Genomic DNA, 23,937 nt, shown 5'->3' with positions numbered 1-23,937 from the left:
AGAAATGCATATTATATCTATTCACGCTCCAGACCACGGGTGACCTACCCATCAGAGGCTCAAAGTTTTAATTTTTTCTGCTTTGGAACTCTGATGTGGAGCATTTTGTTTACGGTTTTCCTCTAAAAGGAAACATTAAGGACAGGGAAAAGAGGAGGGATGAACCAAACAACCCAATAATTGCATTTCTGTGATGTCAATTTTAACTGATTACTATGAGAAGTCTTGTCTGCACTCTTTTACACATCCAGGTAAAGTTTTATGAAAATGTATAAACAGTCTTGTCACCTAGGGCTTCCCTTTACAAGTAAGGTTTTTTCTTTCTTTTTCTTTCATAGGTGTTCATGTTCATTTTACATACTCGGAGTTGCTACATGAAAGTTCTTGATGATATTTTTCTCTTTAATGTTTAGAAGAATTAAGAGACCACTAATACGACTTTATGCATATCTTTATTCTGAAGGCGTTCTCTGAACACTTCCAAGTGGTAAGAATCACGGCGGGGAGAAGGGGAAAAAAAAGAAAAAAAGCCAGGTGTTTATGTTAGGTTTTGGTGGGAGTTTGTACGGTCTGTCTGCTCAGCTCTGTCAGGACTGAGGTGTTTGTGGAATTACACTGAGGAAAAACTTTCAGCACTTGAGAACCCCTTAGGACAAAGAAGCAGAGGCAACAATGATGATGATTTGAAGCGTTCTAAGTGTGCTGAGGTAGATGAACAGGGACTTCTAGAACTATAAATTCTGACATCAGTATCTTCTGTCTAAGTCATGCTTCAGATGCTGAAATCTTATTTTAAATCAGGATACTAAAGCTTACGTAGTAGCATAAACTCAAACATTAATAGTTCTATATTGCTTGGGTGCAGTGAAGAATAGACTATTTTTTCCCCCTTCCATTTTCTCCCCATCCTTTTCACAAACTTGCAGCCTGTTTCCTAAGAAAAAGTTTGAGTTGGGTTTAAAAAGGCTTCCAGAAAGCTTTTTCAGCTTATTTCTAGAATTTTGCCAGTGTTCAAATGCAATGTATTAATTAACTCATCCTCAAATTAGGTGATTCTTCAGATCTTTTCATTTACAATAGAAAGTATTGTATCTTTAGAAATTTTAGGAGCACCCTCGTGAGTGCAGTGCACACGAGTGATGCATGGCATGAAGGATGCAGTCCATATGCTGGCACGTGACTCAAAGGGAAGCATGTTCTCAGTGCAAGGGAATGCTGTCAGCTTATCTTGCTTTTCTAATTTGAGTTTATTTGCTGTAGTTGCTCTTCTGGAAATATGATCAACTTTAAATTAGCACTCCAGTCACCTTTAACAGATCTGTATACTTAGCTGAAAGAAAGCAAAACCCCATGACATTTTTCACTTTGCTCTGTTGCAGTAATCTGTTTTGGCTGAAGCATAGGACTGAGCCTGTAGATGTTAAGTGTGTTATGTCTACAGATGTAGTTAGGATGGGAACACAGTCTGTCAGAAATCAGTTTGCATTTGTCAGAAATCAGTTTGCATTATTCCAAACTTTACTAGTTCCAGAACAAATACAGAGTGCCTTTTTGAGATGTGTCGTCAAGAACAGATGTTAATGAGTCCAGACAATCAGGATGCTGCAGGACCTGCCGACCATATCATGCTCATTCCCCATAACTGTAGGGAATGGGCTTGTCCAAGCATGCACAGATAATGTTCTCTGTGTGGTCTTTGAAAGTGCATCTGTATGATTCTTAAGGTCCTTACCAGCTCTGGGCACCATGGAGGTGAGAATTCTTGTCTTAGAAGATGCTGGGGGTGCAGCTTTTGACATCGACTCCTTTGTTTGTTAGGAAGGATCTGTACGTTTGAATCCTATCTAAGGGCTGGCTGCCTCCAGACAGGAAGAAATTGGCTTCCAAGTGTTCGTCTAGGGATTCTCCCTGCCTTACAGCTCTTCTTGTGTGTTCTTCAATCCACTTTAAAACAGCATTAGGAATTTTCATTCATACCACACAAACACATGTTTGTTGAAGACAGTGGAGGCCCTGCACCTGTGCTACCTGCTGCCTTTCCAGTCATCATCCAAAGTAACCCCACAGCACTGGAGGATGAGATTTTCTGTAAGTCATAGTTATTTTTTTTGTCAAGCACATTACTGTTCCCAAACAAAGGGAAGATATAATGAGCATGGACAGTTGTCTATGCCGAAGTTAAAAAAATCCTGACTAATAAAGAGTGAAATAAACTGCATGTTATATCCTGAGCAACAGCCAACTAAATCACCCCTGATTATTCCTGACATCAGCCTCTGGGATACCCTCTTTCCTCCTGAACTTTGTGCTCTATGAAGAATTTACAAAATAAAAAAATTGCCAACTGCTATTCAAATGATAAGTGGTGCATGCTAATTACATTTTATATGGTAATTAATTAAAAATAACCATGCAAATGTCTAATTTAAGAGTCACTCAATTCACTAAGTCTTCAGACACTGCCTAGCTGCCCTAGGCATTTGGTGGTTAGGCATTTATTCAAGCTTTCAAAATATTCTCAAAAAGTCCAAGATAACGAAGGTTCTTGAAAAAGTTCCAGTTAGCTTGGAATATATAAACAGAGGTTTCAGAAGAGTAAAATAGCACTGCATATATTTGCATTTTTGAGCCAAAGTATACTGTGTATACATAAAAATAGACCAGGAAAGGAATAATAGAGATCCTAAATTATCTGAATATTTAGCTGCAGTGCGCAGCAGGCTAGTTCATAGATTATTTCAGGACCTGAAGAAAATTAAATATAATCTTACTTAAATCTAACTTCTTTACATAGAAGGTCTTTGATTCACACATAGACTGTTTGGCTATTTGCCTTATTCACAAATATATATAGGTGTATCAGGAGAGCTACGTCATAACTGGGACTCGGTTTAAATATAGTGAACTTTAATTGGTGGAGTATGCAATTTACAGAACAGATTACAATGGAGAATAAAATATACACTGTGATGCACACTTTCAAAAAGTAATGAATAAAAGTTTACGGAAGAATAATTTACCATCTTTGCTAATAGAAAAATAATGTTAATACCTGAATTGTTATTTTTAGGATCTCATTCCATATACTTTTTTTTTTTTAGGGTAGAATTTTTATTGAATTTGATCAATACAGAAGAAAAACAAAAAATCAAAAAGAATTTGTCCAAGAAAATCCCTGCACTTGATTGCATGTTACTGCTTATGTAGAAAATGGTACTGCAATGAATATTGACACAATTCTACCTTGATAAATACTTGCTGTTTCTGTGTGATGCAAGAGAATTTATGTTGCTCCACAGTATCAGACTCTCAAAACTAACCTTTTTAAATATAAGTCTCTATCAGATACTGAAATAGTTTCCACAGATGTGAATGAGTTTTAGATTATTACAAATGGTCTTAAAAGCATAACCTGCACTGGGTCAGCTTCACTCCAGTAAAGGAATAATCGATACAGCCATCTCAAAGAAAAGAATGATGGTATAAAGGCATTAGCCATGCCATTCTAGACCAGTTGGGAACTGTTTCATCTCTGAAACTTTTTCAGCAGGTTTAACTGCAGGAATATTCTGGTATTTAACCACAGAAAATTTAGATCTATAAATGTGGAATACACTTATTTTTCCATGCATAAAGGACGTTTCATCTGCTCTCCAAATATTAATAAAATATTCTTCATATTTCAAAAATACATATAAAATATAAAGTACATATACAATACATTTAAAAAATAAAAGATACTTTTTTCTGGGACTGTTTACAGAAGGCTAAAAAATGGAGTCATAAGCTTCTGTGTCTGCAGACACTCCTACCTGAAAACACTTCACAAGCAGAAAAGTTAAATTAATTAGTTGCAGTAATAAGTATTTCTCCAGATTTTATAAATAGCAGCTTTTTTTGTCACATAAAGTGAAACACAATAGCTGAGATTATATAATGACACTCTCTGCTATTCTCTAAAATGAATTTCACACACAGAATAAATATTTAACTTTTGAATGTTTAAATAGAGTTCACTGTTTAAACACTTCACATAGGAGCTGCATAGAATCATGAATAATAGAGATGGAAAAGACATAATGTGGTATATTTTTTTTTACTTATATTTTGTTCATACAAACAGGTTAACCTGTTTTGTTTACTTCTGAATGACTGCTATTTCAAGTGATGCAATTCAGGTTACTTCCTACTGGCAACATCCACTGTAGGTGCATCGGCACTGTATGCATGTGTTCACCAAATTCCCTCTTTGTGTGCCCAGAAATTGTGTTTGGTGTCAGTTATTCTGATAGTGTCCACAAATTCAAAGAGGTTTTTCAGTTTATTGATGACCTGCCAGTGGGGGTGTCTAGTGTAGTTTGAGACTTAACTACAAGGTATTTCAAATACTGTACTAATTGCACAGTACAGTGTAATTGTACTGTACTAATTGCAGAGACGTATTTAATAAGTTCTGTCATCTCACTGTATTCTCTACTTCCAGATGAAGTTACTTCATTTAGCTAAGATTCTGGGTTTTTATAAGGAGTGCATTTAATTTGTAAATTCTTTAACTTTGGATGAGGTGTATAGCATGTGTATAGCTTTCTCCAGATTTACAAATATGGCTCAGACCCAGTTTTTGGACTCTTAGTGATCAAAACCTCTGTTTTTTAAAGTGGTTATTTTTTTCTGATAGAAATTAGCAATATAAAAATATCCTGAATCTTACCCATAGCCCACTAATTAAAAGTGATATCTTGTTTCTCAGCAATGTTTGAATAAGAAACTGATTTAGAAATTAAAAAAAAAAAAAAAAACCACATCCATAGAATAATAAATAACTGATGGAAAATACAATACATACCTTCAACAAAATGTTCTATTGGTCTCCCATGTTTTGATCAAATTCCCCCACACTGAAAGTGTCCCAGATTAGTTACATCATAATGCTAGTCAGAATCAGTTATGATCTCAGGTGAAAATCAGTGACCATCAGTTGAATATCTGCAGTATGTAAACCAGAGTGTTTCTATAATTTCTCTTTCCTTTTCTTATGTATTTTTGGACATTCAAGGAAAGTTTTATTGCTACAGTATCATAAGTATGCTTTATTTCCCCTTGCTCTCTGGCATATTGACTGTCAGCATGGAAATTATTTCCTGGGAAACTTGAAAAGTCAATCAAAGCATTGCTGAGAACCAGTACAGTAAGGAATAGAGTTGCTGTTCATAGCACTATGCATTTGACATTAGTAAGGCCTGTTTCACATTGGTCAGCAACACAAGAGATCTGGCTAGGACCAGTAAGCACTCAGTGACTCAAAAGCATCAACGTATTATCTTCCAGTTGCACTCTTTTTGTTGAGACAGTGACAAAAGACAAGACTCAGACTCCTCTGAGCCTCCTGCCTGTATGGTTCAGAAGTCCTCAACTTCCCTCTGTCATTCTACTAGAGCCTGCTGGCTCCTCTTTCCACCCCATCCTGGCAGGCCCTACAGATACGGTTCCACCTGGGGCTCTGTGTGGGCAGACACAGGCAGCCAGTCTGTGAAAATATGATTGCACTGGGCAGACATGAACTCCATTTGTCTTGGACACTGTCTCCTGTGCGTACACAACAGCTACATTTAGCCTGCAGAACAGTGTGATTCAACCAAGTTGATAACTCTGATGAGCCCTAAATAATGCTACGAATCAAACCACTGTCTCAATTGCCTGCGACTGATCTTTTTTCTTCCTTTTCTTTTTTGTCTTGGAAAATTTTAAAATTTGAGTGAAATGAGAAGCAGTCTAATAGGATGTCTCACTGACCTTGTTCTCCCTTTTCTTTCAGAGTGTACAAATGTTATGTAACCGTTAAAGTGCAAACAAAGCAGGTGTTTATATTTCAGAACAGCAATGATGACTCCATCTCTTTGTAGTTCTTTTTGTCCATACTTTATCCTCTGAATCGGTTTGAAAGAATTTTAACGGGAAAAAATGAATATAAAAAATTCTGCAGAGAAAAATACCCAAACATTTTGTAAGCTCATTTGCCCTTTTCACAGACCCTGTTACTATAACAACTTGAATTGTTGCTGTAGTAATATTCTTTTATTATGAAACACAGTGTTTTTTTGTATGCAAGATATTTTCCTAAGCATCTTGACCTTCAAAATTAAAGTAATCTAAAATATTTCCTGGAAAGTTTTTCATAGTTTCATAGGAAAATATATGCAAGGGATAATTTTAGAAAAAAAAGGAAGAGGTGTTTTATTTTTCTTTAGGAAAAAAAATCAAAAAGATTCTCAGAAGAATTAAACAAAATTTTACATACTTACATTGTAAGGCTCCTTATTATCACCTACCATATTTTTTCTCTCTTAATTTTTTGCTTTTAAATGTAAGAACCTAAGGATCAAAAAAACCCAATAAAAAACAAGTGTTTAGGAAATGTCTTCAATTTAAAAAAAAAAACAAAACAAAACAAACTGTAGTAAGACAGTAATATACCAATATAATAGATTTAAATAATAGAATATATATTATTTCATATCATATTTTGTTTATAAATAATAGCAATTTTTCCTTTCTTATGGACCTGCTATAGGTTATGAGAGAATTATCTAAATTTTCTAGATCTAAACAATGTATTCTATTGTTTTTCTACCAGCTTCTGTTTATTTCTCCCACTGCATTTTCCTAGTTTTATCCTTTTGTGAAATTTTGTCTTGGTTTTGCTGTATAATGAGAAGCTGTTCCCAGCTCTTACTCTAGGTCTCCAAGAATAGAAGACTGTATTCTAAAGAGAGACTTAGCAAAAATCTAACTTAAAAGTTAGATTCTCTAGAGTAAGTTGTTTTTCTAAAAAACAAACAAACAAAAATTTAAAAAAAAAACCACCTGAAACAATACAACTAAAATTTTCAGAGGGATGCTAATTTTAAGCAAGGTATTTTGAAGAACTTAGATATAAACTCCATCAGAATTCTAATGTTTGTTAAAAAGAAAATTGGATTAGGAGGTTGCTTATGCAAATGAGGTATTTTAATTTCATCAAGTCTGTTTATATTTCTGATATCTATTGTTAGACTCATCTGTTCCCCACAGATGTGTCCTGCCTGAGGGCCACTTATTTTGAACATGGTGAGAGGTAAGAAATGTGAACTGCTCCTGTTCACCCATTTTGTAAGTGACACTTCAACATGTAGGCTCTGTGCAAGATGATATCATCGCTGGTCTGATAACAAGTGATTGCTACCAATTCTTTCTGTTAGTCTCATCCTTTAAAACATAAGAGGCAAAATTTAAGAGCATTGAATGGAGGCCTGTGGGTTATTTACAGGAAGAATGTGTTTTGTGGCTCTTAAACAAACTGAACATAAGTGCTGAGCAGTGAATTTTTTTTTTTTTCAGAACTAGGACATATGCAAGAAATTTTAAGATCAAAAAAAAGAAATTTAAGATCAAAAACTTTGATCTTCACACAGTGAAATTAAACTGTGTTGCAAGATGGAATCTGTGAAAATTTTGATGCTTGCAATTTTGTACTTGGACTGTTGGAAAACTCCAGCCAAGTCCTGATTCCGATGTCTTCCTTCCTAGTGTTAGTGATTACAACTCCAGAAATGTTATAAGTGTTAGTACATTTTCTCTGTGACCTTATGTAGAAACTATATCTTTGTTCTGATGTAAATAGTGTTTAACAAGTGCAGTATCTCAATACTGAAGTTTTTTTAACATCTGTTTTAGATAATGGTGCTTCGGTGGAGCCAAACTTACATCCTCAGTAATGAAACTGCTAAACTAGGTAACTCATCTCTTGTTCGTATGTAACTTTTTTTGCTGGATTTTGTGTAGAAGAACTGCAGTCATTCATCAGACACTCTGAGCAATTTTCCACTTCTTTAATTACAAATATATTGACCTATGCATATGTAACCATGCTAAGAATGCTGGAGGTCATCTTTGAATTCGTTTTAATACCATAATTGCAAAATCTACAGGAGTGTTCATTTTCTAGAAATAAGGCCTACAATGCACATATTATGAAGGATTTCCAAATCATATTGTTATTTTTCTGTTCACATATTTGGCACTTTTTTATTATTTTTTTTCACACTGTACAGCCTTTTAAAAATTATTCACACTTTCAGCAATTGTGCTGATAAAACACCAAAAGGAATTCCACTACTGTCTTTCGCTATTTTTCATTTTTATTTTACCATCATTATCTCATTACTCGTTACTGTCTAGTCTGACACTATGTAATAGGTCTTTAGGACAGAGTGCTAGCTTTCAAGCTGGTATTAGACCATTTTCATAGTATTTATCTCTATAAGAGTATGTCTCCTGTATAGACACTGACGATATGTAAGCATAAAATATTATTAGTTATATATATATAAATTCATAGTGGGCATAACACTCAATGTCTATATAATGTTCTATTTCTACATGACATCATAGATAAACTGCTGGAGTGGTCTGTTTAGCCTGGAGGAGGCGGAGAGGACACCTCATCGAGGTCTACAACATCCTCTTAATGGGAAGAAGAGGAGGGGCAGGCACTGATCTCTTCTCTATGGTAACCAGTGACAGAACCCAAGGGAATGGCCTGAAGTTGTGTCAGGGGAGGTTTAGGCTGGATATCAGAAAAAGGGTCTTCACCAAGAGGGTGGTTGGGAACTGGAACATGCTCCCCAGGGAAGTGGTTACAGCACCAAGCCTGACAGAGTTCAAGAAGTGTTTGGAGGATAGTCTCAGGCTCATGGTGTAACTCTTGGGGATGGTCATGTGCAGGGCTAAGGGATGGACTTGATGATCCTTGCGTGTCCCTTCCAACTCAGCATATTCTTTGATTCTGTGAAATTTGTGGTCGCAACATAACACATGGTTACGCTGATAGGTGTTTGTTTAAATAATGTGAAAATTTATCTTTTACATGGTGAGAGCAAAAGTTCAGCAGAGGTTACTCTACTAGGTTTTCTGATTAGCTGTTGCAAGAAAAGTATTAAGTCTTTGGGTTTACTGTTTACATTAGGATTATACTACATACAACAAGACTTTAAGTAATGTTTATCTGTGAAATCTTTTTCTGCCATGAAAGGACCAGGATCATATTCAGTGTCAGTTACCCATATCTGGAATGGAATAATTTTTGTTATTGGAAATAATGAGGGTGTTCTTACAATAACAAAAAATAATTTATATAATAAATTATGGGAAAAATCAAGTTACCTCTATAAGATCAAACTCTGATACTAGCATGGGGTCTGTACAGAATGGTGTTTTACTCCTAAATATGTCTTGTGCACAACTTGTTGGAATACAAAATTGTGTTTACAATGCTGTAGGGGAAAATCTGGGTGCAGGAGCCGAAAAGCACTCCTACATGCAGAAGCCAGGCATAGATATAACTAGCCCAAGCTTGCCACTGTATATTTCTTCTCTCCCTGTAGCAACACTGTGATCAATGTCATGCAGAAAATCTGAAACAGTGGAAGGGTTCCAGTACTGTGTGTTTGTAAAAGGTGATAAGATCCGTAAGTCAGCCTGTGCTCAAGTTGGAGCAATGTGGCTCCACTGTATAAAACTAAATGTCATTCAGTTACTAATATAGGTGCCTGGAGCAGGACTTAAGGCAAATGCTGTACTGTAACCCGCTCTTTAACATACAGAACTCCTAAAATTTAATGTTAGAGAAACCAGGAAAACAGGGGACTGAGGGCTTAATAAGTGGAAAAAGTAGATTGACTTGATTTTGTGTACTATTGTCTATTAAAAAAGGTTACACAGAAGGAATCTTGTAGGTTCCCCTTTTCTCTTCTCACATTTTATTTTTGCACTAGAGATATCGTAGCAATGCTTTTTGCAAGTCTTTGTTGTCCTTTGCATCTGAGATACTAAAAATGCTAATTAATGAACTTTTCTTTGCAGTCCCACCTTCCTCTACATTTGTAAGCATTCTGTAACCCTGCCAGAACAGTCAAGCAGTACTTGTCAAATAGGCATATTAAGAATTAGCTTGTATTTTCAGGATCAGTTTGGAGAATTCTTTTTTATTTCCTTTTCTTTATGTTATGCACTTTCTAAATATAGTCAAGCAATTTTTGGGGTCTCATTTTGCTCTCTTGTCATGCCCATTCACAGGCTTGAATGAAAAACGTACTTATTAGTAAGGCTGTACAATTAACTCCTCACTACATTCTTCTAAGTGTGAAGGAAAAGATATGCAACCATGTTGAGCTTTATAGTTAATATATGATTTTTCTATAAGTAAAACTAAGTGGTTACACCTACAATGAGCTCCAAATTTCGAGTTTCAAAAATGGTATTTTATCTTTCAGTGCTAGTGGAACTAGAGACCCAGAGCACTAAATTTAGTACCATAAAATTCCACTTAGACTTCTGAATCTAAAACTACAGTTCATTACTGTTTGAACCTCGGTATCAGGATCAGTACTGTGAAGGCAGTAGCTGATTCTACACTCCTCAGAAAGACCTGACACTCATACAGGTGGTCTCTGGAAGAGAAGAAAATGTTTCTTCACATTAGAAAATATTACAATTGTGAGGGTCTTGGGGCTCTGGTGACTAAACCACATATGTGTCTTGGTTTCATTTACAAAAAACTTAATTTTCCTTCTAGTAGCTAGTACAGTATTTTTATGCTGTTGCATTAAAATGACAGTGATGACACTACATAATTCATTAGTCAAGATACTGTGGGATTCATCTTTTCATAGAATGGTTTGGATTTAACCACCCACCATGGGCAGGGGTACCTTCCACGTTGCTCAAAGCCCCATCTAACCTGGCCTTAAACACTTCCAGGGTTGGAGCATCCACAGCTTCTCCGGGCAAGTGGTTCCAGAGCCTCACCACCCTCACAATAAAGAATTTCTTCCCAGTATCCAACTAAATCTACTCTAAGTTTAAAGTCATTCCCCCCCTTTCCCATCCCTACATGCCCTTGTAAAAAGTCTCTTTCCAGCTCTCTTCTCCAGGCTGAACAACCCAAATTCTCTCATCCTGCCTTCACAGGACAGGTGCTTCTACCCTCCTATTCTCCTGTTCTTAAAAATATCATCCTTGAATCCTAGATTAAATTACACTCTAATTCTACTTTTGTGTATTCCCCAATCAATTCAAATAAATTTAGTGAACTCACTTAAGTTACTCTTTCTTACACCAATATTAATTAGTGCACAATGTGGTCACGTGTATCACTTTTGACAATGAAGTAGTGTATCAAAACATCAGAACTCCAAGGTATCACTACAAGTCTACATTATGTGGTATTCTATTAACTTACTAAACATTTTTTTTATACTATGTCCATCCAGCCTTAGGCACCTTGAAACAAAATAGCACTTTAAGAATCCTCTTGCTGAATTTAAGAAATTATTCCTATGTAATAGTGCCCATCAGTGGCTAACTAAAGATTATCTGAAGCTAAAATGATGGAGGAGAACTGCAAAATCCTTGATGGTTATATAGGAAACCTTCAGCCATTCAAAGCGAGTCTTTAAGGGTCTAATCTCAAACAGCATGAGCTTGCCATTGATTTCTGAGGGTAGAGGATATTTGGAAAAGGTGAATAGTCTTAAAATACTTAAAATACTTAAAATCTAATAAATTAGATTTTTAGGGATACCCTAGAGGTGGGATCATTGTGAGAAGGGAATCGGATGAAAGTTACCTTTGTAGTATTGACATACAAGGAAGAATTCACAAAAATAAAATATTCTTGAATAATTTTGAAGATATTTGAATAATACTAAATTGGAAAGAGAAGCATAACGGTAAGAATTTGATGCAAATAAACTCCCCATTTCTCATGACTCTCACATCCTTGATTCCTAATGATTCCTAGCACAATAAAATATAATGAGTAAGTAATGACAGCTCAATTTCATGCTCTTCAGCAGTAGTAGCTGGATCGTGCTCACAAATGAGAAAGCTTGAAGCCCAAATTATTCCAAAGTTCCCCTGCAACAGTGATTGTGCATTTGTATTACTTTTCATGTTTTCTGTTGAGAGCCAACAAACCATTCAGTGCCTTCTGAGGCACAAGTGTGTTATTTTTAAAAGATTAATGGTTCTGCAGAGCAGTAACATATATAATTAGGAAGCCTGTATTCCTACTTTTAACCTGATTCAGTACCCTAGACTTGAAAGAAACGTAGACTTTGACAGTCTAATTGAGTTCTGTCAAAATATGAACCAAAAGAAATTTAGTTATATAGCCCACAAGAAAGTAGAATGAAAGCAAGACCAAAATTAGCTTGATCCAGTTAGAACCTTTTCATCAGATAAGACAGGGGTGAAATTATGAAGAACAGTGATATAATTGTTGAATCTGGAAAAATTAGGAACAGTATCACAAATGGAAGGCTATGGCTAATGGCAGCATTTATGTTAGATACTTGAAAGGTAATGGAGCCTGCAGTGGTTAGCATGGCAATAAGCTAAAGCTAAGCCATTATAGTCAAAATAGTATGTAACTGTAACCAGCAGGTACCCATAAATTCTAAGATTACTGCAGAGGATTTTTAGAGCTGTTTGAATAGCTGTTTCTTGATTAAGCGAAACAAATACAAAACACAGGCACACCAAAGCATCAAGGGCAACCAAAACTGTTCTTTACATTTGCATTTTCTTGGATTAGTGTGGGAGATGCGTTTTATTTCCCCATTAATGTTTTATTTTTTCCCACTAATGCTATGTCTATATCTAAATTGGCCCTGACTGTGTCTGAAACCAGGAATTGAAAAGGAATACAAATATGGTGTGCTATGGTATGCAGAATTCTAGCATATCTCATCCAAGAGATGTTGCTGAAATATTGATTATAACAACTTGTCATAAAACTTGTGTTAATCTTTTTTCTTTTACTAGTTATTCATCTCTGAGAGTATTTTAATGATTAAAAAGTCATTCTAACATTGTGAAAAATATTTAGTTCATGGAATGTATTTCAGAGTAGCACATGTGTGTAGGCCAAAAGGAGGGAGAAAGCGTCCTGTGCAAAATCAGGATGCAGCAAATAAAACACAGATATTGTGGGAGATAAATTACTCTAGAAAATTGTAGGGACTAGAAGTTTGGGGTTGCAGAGAAAATTCTTAGCTTGTTGCAGAAATTCCAAGGGAAACTAGCATCTTTCTAAGTCATAATTCTTTAATTATGCATCTTGAGTAAACTGCCAAGAAATGCAAAATAGTATGTTATGCACTAATATAAAGGTATCAGAAAGATATTAAAAAGAAAATTCATTTTGAAAAAGGTTTTCCTACTTTCTATGGGTTAAATTATAATCTTGAAAACATAGGTAATTCCTCTCCCCTCTACTGAGCACTGGTAAGACATGTCTGGAGTGTCTAGATCTGGGCTCCTCACTAGAAGGAAGACATGGACATACTGAAGCCAGTCCAGCAAAGGACATGAAGATGATTAAGGGCTTGAATTATGCTTCATATGAGGAAAATCTGAGGGAGCTGGGACTGTTCAGCCCAGAGAAAAGAAATCTTTGGCTTATCCATGTGTAAGAATACCTGATGGCAGGAAGGGGAGGGAAGTGAAAACAACAGATGGTATTTACTATTGCTAGTTTTTATGAGAACCCCCTAATAGATGTTGCACAGAAAAATTAAGAACCTTGATAGCTGTAGGCAGCTCTAGTTAAATAATTAAATAATTTAAAATATTGTCGAAGTTATCATGTATTATTAGATTAGGAATCAAATACTGCTAACATTAGTTTAATAAAAGTGAAAAAAACAGAGTTCTGGAAATTATTCTGTGTAAGAAAGTGTGCCATGATTAAAAAAAAAAAAATAAAAAATTACATGACCTGTTCTGCTCCTGAAATAACAGATTGGAGTGGACATAGTCTTCATAAATTGCTTGTTGATGTTCAGCATCTCTATAGTAAACACTCTGGTAGAGCACAGGAAGAGGGAACGAGAAAAGCTTAAAAATATTAATGATGTTTTACAAACCTTCACAAAAGGTCTATAAAAATTGTCTACAGCAATGGAAAATTTCATTGGATGTCTAATAATAAACATAATAAGAAGTTCAGAATGGACACTGACTATAGTCTTTGTCCTACAAGGCCTTTTTTTCTTTCTTTGATTTTTTTTAAACCAACTATGCTTACATTAATGCTTTACACACTAATTACTCACAAGTCTTGCATTCTTCTTGACCCAGAAACTACAAAGATTCAATTGCATTCTATTATGAAGCATGAAGCTACTACTGCTTGATATGGATCTTATTTTGAGTCCTCAGCAAGATGTAATATTCAAACAGTAACTCTCACGCTATTTTTCAGTGTAAAACAGCTCCCACATTTATGCTGTTTTCTCAAGACTGTAGGTTTGGATAGCAATTCTTGATTCCAGCTGAAATATTCTGTCCTAAGGAGGACTGGCATGTGAACGCTTTCATATTTTCAGCTGCTTGAGTAGTGTGGTGCTTTAAGATCATTAGCCTTCACTGACAGAAAGGTACAGTTTACTTACATCAGTTTAAAAGTTTAGAGAAACGAATCATGGCAAGGCAGGCTGATTCACATAGCGTTTCTTCAGCTTGCTTACTAAGTGAAGCTCTTCTAAACAATATGATAATTCCTCTTGCCTTCAGTGAAACAAAAAGTAAGGAAACTGGAATTCCACAGAAACACCTGTAGAACAAGTTAATAATCTTTACTGTTATCAGTTGAGGAAAATGTACAGTAAGGTTAACTTACTTACAGTAAGGTGATATGCTGAGAAACTGAAAGAACAGACTCAAATTGCAGTGCAGTCTCTAAAAATCTGATACACAGCAGGATTAAAATTAGATAATTTGCAATATGTTATTTAGTGATTTTTATACCTTTCAGTGTTTATCGCGTAACAAAGAAAAGGATTTTTTTAACATAGCCCAAAGGAAAAACACTTGAATATGACTTGCTAAAATTGACCTTTACTTACACATTGTGACTTTTACATGGCAGAATTATGATAAACTGACTCTAGCTTCAGATTTATTACTCAATCCTGACCTTTGGTTATATTAGAATATTGCTTTCAACCAGACTAAGTAATAATGTCTCTGTGAATGTAAGGAACTGGCATATCTGAGATGTCAATTGCCAGCTCAATTTTCCTTTCATCTGGGAGTACAGCATGTCACAGTGCTTTATTGATCTAAGAGTCATTAGAGTTCAGTGTTATAACTCTTCAGTTTTCTACACAGTGCAATATTGTAATAGGGATGAACCATGAACAGGAGCATGACTCCATTCAAGGCTGGTCAAAATTTGGAAAGTCTGTTTCACCAGAAATAAGTATAATGACTTTTTTTTTCTCCTAAGTTGGAACATGCAGCCAAAATATCTTTTGAAAAGTTCAAAATAATCCTTCCAAAATTATTTTGATAGATTTTGCTGATATGTTTTGATTTAATAAAATAATATCCATTGATCAAAACTGTTTAGGTAGTCAGAAAACTTTCAACCTGCTGTAAACTAGAGTATAATAATGAATAAAAGTACCTTCTTGCCACTTCCACTTATCACGCTTCAGGAGAATTAATGTATTTATGCATCTGAATGTCTTTCAAGTGGTGCAGTAGCTTCATGTGCCTTTGTTTTTCAGATAGGGACTGAAATCAGTAGGATCTTACTTTAGGAAGGACTATGATTATAATCCTACTATTAAAATAATAATTCATTTACTTAACATCTACATAAAGATCAAAGAGTTTGACATACTAATATTGTTACCCTATTGCTGCCAGGATTCTTCTGGATACTGCATTTGTGCTAGCATGCAGTCCTTAACCAATTTTTAAGCACAGAATCATTGAACAGAATCATTTGTGTTGGAAGGGACCTTAAATATCGTCTAGTTCTAAACCCCCTGCCCTGGACAGGGACCTCTCCAACAAGACGAGGTTGCTCAGTGCTCCATCCAACCTGGCCCTGAACATCACCGGGGATGGGACATCCACAACTTCTCTCAGAAAGCGGTTCCAGAGCCTCACACCCTCACAGTTGTTGCCTAAATGGCTGTGGGAAAAAAAGACTCCAAGCCAAATTAGGTAGGAGATAAGATAAGAATACAAAAGTTTTAATGAGCCCCCAGGCTTTCTGGAATACCCCAACGTGCGCTCCCGAAATAGAGATGTCCACAGTTTTTATAATGATTTTCACCCAATCCCCGTCCAGCCACCACCCAGGTTCTGCCCCCACCACGCCTCTTGGGAATTGGGTCTGGGGGTGTTTTGGGACCCCCTCTTCTTCATCTTCATCTTCCTCAGAGCACGTAATGTCCTTGGAGGCCTTCCAGAATTCTAGGCCTGAAGGTTGTTGGGTCTATGGCTGTATCTTCTTCCATAGGTTTAGGGTGTTCTTCTACAATTCTACCTTGAAAAAGAGACTAAATAGGCTGTGGAATTTAGGGAATTGATATGGGAATGGGTAACAGGGGTTTCAGCTGGTGTGTTAAGGGTAAAGGGATAATATGCTGCTATTCTAAAATCTACATTTACTACATAACTACTTCTAAGATCTACAAAAATTAAAAAAATCAAAAGAACAAAACTCCAAGGTATCACAGTGAAGAGCTTCTTCTCTGTATTTAACCTAAATTTCCTGTCTTTCAGTTTGAACCCATTACTCCTTGTCCTACCACTACAATTCCTGATGAATTCCTCTCTAGCTTCTCTATAGTCCCCCTTCAGATACTGGAAGGTTGCTATAAGGTCTCCATGCAACCTCCTCTTCTCCAGGCTAAAAAGCCCAAATTTTCTCAGCCTGTCTTCATAGGGGAGGTGCTCTAGTCCCCTTGTCAGCTTCGTGGCACTCCTCTGGACTTGCTACAACAGTTCCATGTCCTTATATTGGGGGCACCAGCACTGTATGTATATTAATAAAGCTGTTAGTTGTTGGTTCTTACAATAACTTGTAACGTATTTCTATCTGTTTGTTGCTGTGTGGATGTCCTCTCTATCCAAATTATTTTTGAGGTATTTGAGTTCATTGATCGTGAAAGCAACTAAGTAGGAAGGTATCCATTATACAGAGAAAGTTTAGCAAGGTATTTTCTAGAAGACATATAATTGAATTCTTTTATTTGTTAAGTGACTTTTAGTTAATAGCAGAAAAAGAAAGGAGAATTTCTCCATAGACTAGCAGTGTATAGTTTTGTGGTTTAATACTTTCTTCAAATGAAATACATATTGGTGGTGGTTTTAATATTTTAGGCAGTTTTGTGTAATTATTTTAAGCGTACAGTTTTTCTTTCTTACTCATGGTGTATAGAAACACAGTTTAGAAGCTACCAGAGCAAATTAATAAGAATGGAGGTGATAAGTAAATTAAAAAGCATTGATATTGTGTTCTAAATGGCAATGTCCTTCAAATTAACATTTGTTGAAACCTAATTTTGTTATTATTATACCTGAAGACATACTTACGTACTGTACATAATGTTTTATGCTTTTCAGCATCATCTGTAAAATTCACTGGTAGTCATTGAACCATTACAAAGAGGTCTCCAGTCATCTTGCTTTAACATCATAACTGTTTACAACAGATACAGGATTTTACTAGTTTGTTGGCAGACACAAGGTTACCTTTAAAATGTTTGCATTAAAGCAGAGGTGCTTTCTGGAAAAAAAATCAATGTGTGATGCTTTGAAAACAGCCATCAGTCAGCAAAATGGTTGTGGAAAAAGATTCCAACAACTATTGCTCATTTTACTTGACTAATCTGAGAAGGCCAGTATACCAGAAGCAGGTTTTTATTCCAAGAATTCTAATAGCACTTGAGGAAAAAAATAAAAAATCAATTGTCATTTTCAGCTCTTTAGAAGATTCTGTGTCTTATTTTACAGAGCAAATATTTGTTCCTATTACGATGGAGGAAATAAAAATGCAACTTCTGTCTAGAAATTACTGCTTAGCTTATTTCTCTTTTATGAGCATTTCTTCCCCCTGATTGAGAACACAATTTAATTGCTCAATAAAAGTTTAAGGTTTTAAGAAAAAAGTCTACTATAAAATTAAATGAGATTTAAAAAATGTATGCTAAACAATGTATCAGTTCATTATACCAGTGCTGGTGACTCCGAGAGCTGAGAATCAAAGGGTCAAATTCATTAAAACTAATTTGATTTCAGATGAAGTTGAGGCAACTTTTTGTTTTAAGTTTACCGTATATTCAAATTCAGCAAAACCAACACAAAAATTTTGTGGAACAGGTCACTACTGGGGATATGAGGTCTTTATTCACAGATAACCACTTCTTCCCAAATGGAAGAAAAGAGTCAGATTGCAACACTTTGTTGTTTGGGGGTTTGGCGCTCTGTGACATTTTTTCTATAAATTTCATTTACTGGGCAGTGACAAGGTAGACAAACAGAATTCTGCATGTCTGCTCTGCTATTCAAAATTAATGAGAAAAGACAGTAAAGCCTAGTTTTTAAATCTCCTGAGAAAAAGTAGCTGGATATGCACCACAGGGAAAGGATTTTTGCCTGTAGCATTTTTAGAGATTCACAGATTAGTGAATAAAGCCAGCGCCTGACAGTTCGATAAGATGGCACTCCACAAAAATTCCTGTCACCCATTGCCTTCATCTCCATGAGGTGTTTAGTATTTCTGTGCTGGATGAAATGCTTCAGCTTCTTTAACCTTCAAACCGTAACAAGGACACCTTTTCATACCGACTTCAGCACCCTGTTAAACTAGGGACTGTGGCCAAACAGTGGTCAGAGGTACAGGCCCAGGACTGGTGTCTAGACAAGGTTTTTCCGTTGCTCTGCTTGTGCAGGAGATGGACAATCCTGGTTCAGGTGGGAGTTCGGTGGCAGGAGGCCACCCCCTGGCAGGCTGTCTGCAGGGCATAGCAGAGGGCAGGGGTGCAGAGAGCAGATCGTGAGAAACCATTGATGAGACAGTGTAACGTCAAGCAGAGGCTTCTGGTTCCATTTTGATATAAAATCAGAAAACTTTAGAGTATTGGTGCTCTGGGATTTTTTAATAATTACTTATATATACCAAATTCAGGGGGTTTATAAGCCAATGTAATATTAAATTTTAAACTGTGAATCCTTTCCATAATCCTGGCCAGGATTAAAGCAGATTGATGACAGAAATATTATGGACAGTTTTACACATTTGCTTTCAGTTTTTTAATATATATTTCATTGTCTGTTAAATCCTTGCATCACTAGAGAGCCTAAAATAGCTTGCTTCTAAAGCTGAAGCCAAATGGACTTCATTACAATGGAAATAGCATAATTTATTCTTCATTATTTTTTGTTTCACCACTAACCTTTGTACCTCATAGCTTTTCTGTCTATTACTAAACTTTGTTCTACAGGCTGGAGAAGAAGGAATTCTATACTAATACATCCAAATTAAGTAACAAGGTAAGCTCACTGGCGCTATCCTCATCTTCAGCCTGGGAGACAGGACTTTTCCTTACAGGTTATACCCTTAAGTCTCAGCCATACGTGTTGTCAGAGAAGAATAGATCTTTACAGGAATATGCTAGCAGAATTGCTGAATCTCTCACAATTCTCATAATCTGTTATTAAAATTTCATTTTGTGGATATTTCATGAATTTATGGATTTCCTCCTTGATGAATGGTTAAATCATAACAACATAACATCTATTACCACACTGCTGAGCAGAAGGTGGCAAAAATTTTGAGTCACTGACCAAACGCTCCAGGATGAATCATCTACCAACAGGGAACACTTCTCTGAACTTTGGTTACTCTGTTTAACACCTCTGCTTTTCTGAGCTTGATTCTGTTTCCAGATGCCCTCTAAATATTTGTGGTGATGAAAACACATGCATGAAGCACGTGGAAAAATTCTTCTTATAGAAATGGAAAAGGAGAAAAAGACTGCACTTGGAAAAGCTCTGGACAATGATACCTATTGAAGTTTCTCCCCAAAAAGATAAATATTAGATATTATTTTATCTGTTGCAACCTTGTAAAATGCCGGTAGAAGTAATCCAACTTTTCAATTCACTTTGGAATTCCTCTAACATACCTTTCATACCTAAAAGAAAAGAAAGAATGTTTGTTAATTTATGCTTGTTTAGAACCAGTGGCTTTGAAATCAATCATTAACACAGTAAAATTAATGGTCTTGTATTGCAGTTCCTGAGCAGACAAGTGCTGCTGACTTGCATGGGAGTTCTCAGATTGCCATGGTAAATTTTAATTTTGGATTGATCCTGATGCATTATCTCCTTCTAAGTATTTAATTCTATATATAAAATAGGTGATGACGTTCATTCTTCTAGCTACTTCTAGCACGTTAGGAAAAAAAATATCATCTTTCCTGCTTTGTCCTAGAATCTGGCACCTTTCACTAAAAAAAAGAAATCTTGATATCTGGACATTACATTTTACAAACGTTATGGGAAAGTTAAAACTACTATGTCCATTTTTACAACCATGTGCTTTCAGTTTCCTACATACATAATTCTTTGTCTGTTAAATCCTTCCGTCATTGAAGAGCCTAAAATACCTTTAGATCTATGTAGGCCAAATAGTTTCCTTCTCTGTTCAACAGTCATTAGTTGGACATGGGGATTTTGATAGCTCTAGATAATTGATTATATATAAAGACACAGTTTATGATTGCCACTGAGATTGTAGCCAGACATTTAATTTCACTTAATTTTCCATGTTATTTTATCCACTATTGTGAATCAAGTCAGTCAAATATTTATTAGTGCAATAAGATGTGATTTTATTATAGGCATCTGAGTAAAAGGTATATGCCTTCCTGCATAGAACTTTTATGAAGAGATGCCCCATGATTCTCTGAATAAAGTCATTATTCAGAATTTCAATTGTTTTTTAAATAATGTTTGAATAACTCAGTGTTCTGCCAAAGAACTTTTTCACCCACTTTGGTGTTCCCAAGTCTTTTAATTGCTTGGCACACCCAAAAAGCTTCACCAAGAGTGATCAGTGTTGTGAGTGGCTTAAAACATTGTGGGAGTTACCTTCTCCCATTCTGATAAAATTATATGGTAAATAATGGACTTATTCATTTTGAATAAACATTGCAAAATTTGAAATAATTTGGCACTAATTCTCCCACTATGTCATTTTCTAAAGCAGCTTCAGTACTCAGTCTGAGGTGCTTTGCCATACTTTTTGGTGAATAAATTATAAAGATGTACTTTGATATTTTATTTCATTTTAGAAAGCCTCAACAACCAATTGGAAGGAATCCTACTGTTCTTCAGGACATGTAGGACTCAGCAGACAGAGGTCAAATAAACTTTTTTATTTTGCTCTGCCAAGACAACTGGGTCAGTGAATGAAGCAGGCAAAGAATTGAAGAGGTACCCATCTTCACCCTAGAGCAGATAATTCTTTGTTCTTGGTTGTTGTATTTTATGTAATTAGGATATATTTTTTTCAATCATTCTAGATGCATTCAAGTTGTAAGTGCCTCAAGATGCACATAGTGAATTATTATACTGTTGGTCTATCCTGAAAGCTTTATGAGTAGTTCTGCATCCTGATTTGTTAAAGGAAGATAAAACCACATTAAAAGTCAAGCTGAAAGGTACAAAAATCCATTACTGCTTTGTTTTTCATATTTATGAAGCACTGAACTGTAGAGTACTCTAATGATAGCTTGTATTAATTTTAACAAATTTGAAAATCTTGCTGACTAGTCTAACATTTAGGTGCTTTTCCACTCTGTTTCTCATCAACCTTTAGCTTTTTGCTGGAGGCACCACATTTGTTATGTTACTGTAAATAGAAAATTACAAACAATGGTAAAAAGAAACACCACCACTGGCAAAGCTAATAGGCTTTAAAAGCTTCATCCGATTCAGCTACAAAAAAAAATTAAATTAAAATGCATGTATTGTGAACATAGTTTTATTAACACAAAACTTTTTTTTTTCCTACTTGCTAAATAGCTGTTAGAAAGTATTCTGTTTACTAAAACTGGCATTTTCTGGTTCTTGTTTTCTACTTACACATGAACAGTGGAATTTGTCTTCAGAAACTACCCATGGGATTTGTGGCAGGGGGGAAGTAATGCCTCTTCTCACAGATTGGTCTTTAACTGAAGATTAAACTGTATAGCGCTTGAAACACTGGTGATCCTGAACTGTCCGCTAGAGGTGATCTTTAGCCTTTTGCAAGCAGAGCTTTAGTTTGCAAAGAGACAGGGGACGTGCAGGGTGTAATGCCTGATGTGTTGTACTGGAGAGCTGAGGAAGAGAATACTAAAGAGGGAATAGTAAGTGTTAAGAGAATAACAAGGGGTACCAGCAAGTGCCTCTTCCTCAGATGAGTTTAGGACATAAAAAAACTACTGGTGGTTCATTTGGAACCTTAACCTATAGCTGCATTTACTGATGGTGCTTCACTTTATTTATTTCTAAGCAGAATATACTTTATATATGCCCTGTAAACACTAAAGCTCTTAATACTTTCTTTGGCCTTTGACCCATAAACTTCCATCACTGAGGTTCCAGCAGCCCTGAGCAAAGGGAAGTCCACGGGTGAGATCCAGATGTACAGGGAGGTTCCTGAGTCCAGGAACACCCAAGCAGCACCACACAACTTGGAAGCCCTCGGCAGCAAACCAGGCGAGGAGAGGGCAGTGCCAGGAGCGACCAAGGGGCATTTAAATGGCTCCAGGAAGTAAAATGACCCAGAGTGTGGCGTGTCAGTGAGTGGCACAGCAGTTTGCAGGGTAGTTCCATGCAGGCAGGACAAGCAGGAAGAACTCCTCTCTGACCACCCAGGAGCAGCCAATAAAGGCAGGAAACAGACTCAGTCGCTGGTAAGGAGGAGCAAAGAGATCTTTTCAGCCCCAGCCTTATTAGCGTATTAGTTTAAGCTTCCTCAGTAAGGGTGTTGACACACCACGAAGCTCAGTCCCTTGTAGCTGCGGGAGCTGCTGAACCAGCTGTGTCAGAGGCCTCCAGCCAGACAGACCTGCTGATGGCAGGTGCAGCTCTCCAGGTCACAGGTTGCCAGGAGTGCCTGATGCCTCTTTGCGAGGCTGGAGCCAAGAGTTATTTTGCAGGTGTGCCGTGGTTGCAGAGCTGTGTCACAGGGTGAGGGAGCTGCGGGAAGAGGTGAGCAGGCTATGTAGTATTTGGGTGAATGGGTGAGAGAGAGATGGATTATATTCAGAGGCACTGCAGCCTCAAGACTTGGAAGCTGGTCACCGCAGGTACCAGGAGGAAGGTTCCTTCCTCCTCAGAATTTGGCAGGTAGGACTGGTACCTTCTACAACAGGTGTAAGGCTCTGGCACTAGAAGGCCAGAAAACTGATGAGGTGGCTGAAGGTCCTTCTGGATAGTGGGGCCTCCTAAAACACCTCCACCTGTACCTGCATCAAGATCTCCTCTGTTAAAAGGAAAAGAAGCGTAGTTGTAATAGTTGTAATGGTTCTAAGGGGAACAGAGGGCCCAATATGCAGGCCAGACCCCCCCTTATGGTGAAGTTTGCTGTCTCCCAGGGTCTCAGATGAGAGACATTACTGGAAAATTCTCCAGTCTAGTAAGGCCCTCTGATCACTATGTGCTATTGGTTGTTCAAGCAATGAAATAACAAAGAGAAGCCCAAGGGCAATCAAAAAAGACTTCAGGGCCCTGGGACAATTTGTAGGGGGTTCAGGAGTTCAGGTACTGATTTCCTTGATTCTTCTGGTAACAAGGAATAATACTGATAGGAATAGGCAGATCCATCAGAACAATGTATGGCTGTGAGGTTGATGTAATTGGAAAAATTATGTATTTTTTGCCCATGGGATAATCTACTCAACACATGGTCTACTGACACCTGATGGGATGTGCCCTGAATTTGTGCAGGATATGCTTCTCCAGCTGTATCCCTACAAATCTATGGGGTCTGATGGAATTCATCTCAGAATCCTCAAAGCTGGCTGATGTCATTGCAAAACC

The 23,937-nt window shown here is 36.6% G+C and overlaps 2 long non-coding RNA genes across 2 annotated transcripts; both read left to right on the top strand.

Moving 5' to 3' along the window:
* Positions 1 to 352: 352 nt before the first annotated feature.
* Positions 353 to 7,118, top strand: LOC126652151 (uncharacterized). The gene is made up of 3 exons (XR_007631896.1): positions 353 to 487; positions 1,819 to 2,088; positions 7,072 to 7,118. It is a non-coding gene; the product is annotated as an uncharacterized LOC126652151 (long non-coding RNA).
* Positions 7,119 to 20,140: 13,022 nt separating this feature from the next.
* On the top strand, positions 20,141 to 21,661 carry LOC126652149 (uncharacterized). The gene is made up of 3 exons (XR_007631895.1): positions 20,141 to 20,193; positions 21,201 to 21,342; positions 21,432 to 21,661. It is a non-coding gene; the product is annotated as an uncharacterized LOC126652149 (long non-coding RNA).
* The last annotated feature ends 2,276 nt before the right edge of the window (positions 21,662 to 23,937 follow it).

Source organism: Myiozetetes cayanensis, unplaced genomic scaffold, assembly GCF_022539395.1.
Source record: "Myiozetetes cayanensis isolate MyiCay16 unplaced genomic scaffold, myiCay2020 scf7, whole genome shotgun sequence".
NCBI classification, from domain to species: Eukaryota; Metazoa; Chordata; class Aves; order Passeriformes; family Tyrannidae; genus Myiozetetes; species Myiozetetes cayanensis.
This window is presented reverse-complemented; position numbering and strand designations above follow the sequence as displayed.